The sequence below is a fragment of the Pteropus alecto genome, unplaced genomic scaffold (assembly GCF_000325575.1).
Source record: "Pteropus alecto unplaced genomic scaffold, ASM32557v1 scaffold144, whole genome shotgun sequence".
NCBI lineage: Eukaryota > Metazoa > Chordata > Mammalia > Chiroptera > Pteropodidae > Pteropus > Pteropus alecto.
Window position 1 is genome coordinate 57,307 of NW_006435760.1, and position 3,644 is coordinate 60,950.

The 3,644-nt window shown below is 34.3% G+C and overlaps 1 pseudogene; it reads right to left on the reverse strand.

Moving 5' to 3' along the window:
- Window positions 1-2,914: 2,914 nt before the first annotated feature.
- LOC102896008 lies at window positions 2,915-3,183 on the reverse strand (annotated as a pseudogene).
- Between the last annotated feature and the right edge of the window lie 461 nt (window positions 3,184-3,644).

Genomic DNA, 3,644 nt, shown 5'->3' on the forward strand with positions numbered 1-3,644 from the left:
ATATGTACGTCGACTGCTACAGTCCATTGATGAAAGAAACTGAAGACATAAACAAATGGAAAGACATCCTGTATTCATAGCTTGGAAAAATAATATTGTTTAAATGTCTTGCTACTCAATGCCATCTGTAGATTCAAGGTAATGCTTATGAAAAATCTAACGGCAGTCTCCACAGAAATAGGAAAAAATCCTAAAATTTGTATGAAACCACAAAAGACCTAAATAGCCAACGTTATACTTAGAAAGAACAAAACTGGAGGTATAACACTTCTTGATTTCAAACTATACTACAAAGCTACAGTAATCAAAACAGTATGGCATCAAAATAGACACAGACAAATGGAACAAAATAGAGAGCCCAGAATTAAATGCCCACATAAACAGTCAACTAATATTTGACAAGAGAGCCAAGAACAACCATGTGGAAAGGATAGCCTCTTTAATGACTGGTTAAACCCGAATAAGCACGTGAAGAATAAACACATGGAGAAAAAGGAAATTGGACCCCTATCTCACACGACTGACAAAAAAATGACTGAAAATGAATCGAACACTTGAACAAAAGAACTCATATTGTAAAACTCCTGGAAGAAACATAAGGAACAAATTCCTCAGCTGTGGTCTTGGCAATAAAGTTTTTGGACACGACACCAAAAGCACAAACAACAAAAGCAAAAATTAACAAATGTGACATCAGATTTAAAAGCTTTGTATAACAAATAATCAACAAAAAGAAAAGACAACTTATAGAATGGAGAAAACTTGCAAATCATATATTGGATAAGGAATTAAAATTTAAAATACATAAGGAACTCATATAACTCAATAAAATCCCAAAACAATCTGATTAAAAATGAAGAAATAGACATTATTCCAAATAAGACATACAGATGATGGCCACGAGGTACCTGAAAAGGCACTCATGTCACACATTATCAGGGAAATGCAAATCAAAACCACAAGGAGATACCACTTCACAACTGTTAGAATGGCTGTCATCAACACAAGAGGTAATACATGTTGGTGTGGATGTGGAAAAAAGTGAACTCTTGTGCACTGTTGGTAGAGATTTAATTAGTGTAGCCATTATGAAAAACGGTATGGGGTTTCCTCAAGAAATTATAGATATATATGATATGATCCAGCCATTCCATTTCTGGGTATTTATCCAAAGAAAGCAAAAACACCAACTCAATAAAATATATATGCACTCCAATGACCATTGCAACATTATTCACATTGCCAAGATATGAAATCAACCTAAGTGTCCATCAGTGGTCGAATGAATCAAAAACATTTCACACACACACACACACACACACATGCACACAGTGGTAATTCCACAATGCTCTTGAACTGAGTAAGGAGAACTGAATTATATAATATTTAGAATAAGGTAGTCATGGCCTGTTAAACTCTCTAATAATGGTGCTTCATTGGTTTATTTCTTTATAAATCTCTCTCTTCGATGGCTCCTGTTCTGTTTAGACTTTCTATCATACTTGAGTCAATATTGCTCAATACGTTTCCTTCAAAACTTGCATATCATCTGACTTTCAAATTTCTTGACATTGAGTTGTGCAAATGAATCCAATAGTTTCTAATGCGCAATAGTGGCTTCATGGTCTTCCTTTTACTTGTGATTCATGGAATATTTTTAATCAAGTACTTTGTCACATTCCACATCTCTGCTCATAAATTAAAAATGATACCTCTGACTATGTAACATATTTAGGATTACTTGATCTCCATTCTCTTTTTTAGTAATTCAACATTAACTTTTGAAAACTCAAATTTTATTCTCAAAGAAATACCCCCCCCAAAACATTGTAAATAACAATTAAATAGAATGAAACCTTATCATTTGCGATAACATGAACGGACCTGGAAGATATTATGCTAAGTAAAGTAAGTCAGATGGAGAAAGACAAATATCATATGACCTCATTTATATGTGGACTTTGTAGAACAAAGTAAAAAAAGAAAACAGAAACTGACACATAGATGCAGGGGACAAGCCGATGGTTGCAAGATGGGAGGCAGTTGGGGGTGGGGACTCAGAAGTACAAATTGGAAGTTACAAAATAGTCAATGGGATGTAAAGTACATCATGGGGAATATAGTCAATGATATGGTAATAACTCTGTATGGTGCCAGGTGCGTACCAGTGAGGGGGATCACCTTGTAAGTTATATACATGTCTATCCGCTGTACACCTGAAACTAATATAAAATATTGAATGTCAATTGTAATTGAAAAAATTTCTTAAGTGGGGGAAAGGTGAAGGGGAATGAGGTTAAGACCTTTGTGTGTAAAACAAAATAGTCACTCACGTACAGCGTAGGGAATATAGTCAATAATACTGTGGTAGCACTGTATGGTGTCATGGTTGCTAGACTTATCATGATGATCACTTCTTTAGGTATATAAATGTTGAATAAATATAGTGTACTCCTAAAACTAATATAATAGTATATTTTAGCTATATTTTAGTAAAAATCTTTAAAAAGATGTGAAAAAGTAAAGTTAATTTTTAAAACCCCATGTTCAGGAACACTATAATAAATGTTTATTGTAGAATACTGGTAATCAAATTAAGTATGGCATTTCTTTCTTTTCTATCCTTTCTCTCTCTCTCTCTCTCTGTCTCTTTCTTTCTTTTAAATTGCAACATACAAACTTTATTTAACGAAAGTAACAGGTAAACTCAAATAGGCACTTACATTAAGAGAAAAGTTGACTAGACAAAATTTTATCTTAAACACCTCACAGTAACCTACTTGCAGCTGCATTTAACTGAGCTCTGTTGCTGTGAAGAATAGAGCTCATGCACAGATATGGATGAACAATTCGTACATTTTTCAAGTATTCTGTGAATACTACCTTATAAACACATATACATTAAATTTGAAAAAGATTTAACTGATGATCCCCAGATACACTTTATTTTTGTTGATCTTTTGGAAGAGGTTGTCTAAAGAGAAGAATATGTGGTTCTGGCTCATGAATCATGTAATGAACCCAGCCTAGATTCTGTTGGACATCAAGTCTCCTCCATTCCTCTTCAGACATCAGATGGGTTTGGGGTACTTGTCTGGAAAGTTCTCTGGGTAACACGACATGCCAGTACTCATATTGTTCATCACAGTACTTGTCTGAGTAGTAGATCTGTTTGTAGGCCATCCTGCTGACAGGCGGGCAGCACCGAGGTGCAGCGACCGGGCAAGAAGAACGGGCACAGCAGACAAACAGTCTGAGTCAAACCAAGGCAACGTCTCAAGTATTGCATTTCTTACTGAAATCAGCTATTATACAACTTTTGAAAGCATTTAAATATGGTTAGGAATGTTAGCATAAGGAATACTTAACATAACGTATATGAATAACATGATTGTCCAAACTGTTTTTTTTCTTATTTACTAAATTTAACTCTTGTTTGAACTTTTTTTAAAAAAAAATGTGGTTTGTAAGAAAAAAATTGAAAACTTACTATTTTAAGTTGAGGAATAAAGGTGAATCATAATAACGGTAACAGATGAGATTGTGTATATAATTCACTGTTAGACGCTGCCGTCTAGCAGGAAGCCAACAAATGAAGAGTTAAAAAGAAATAAAGATAGATGTTGCCTCTCCGTGGACTGCAG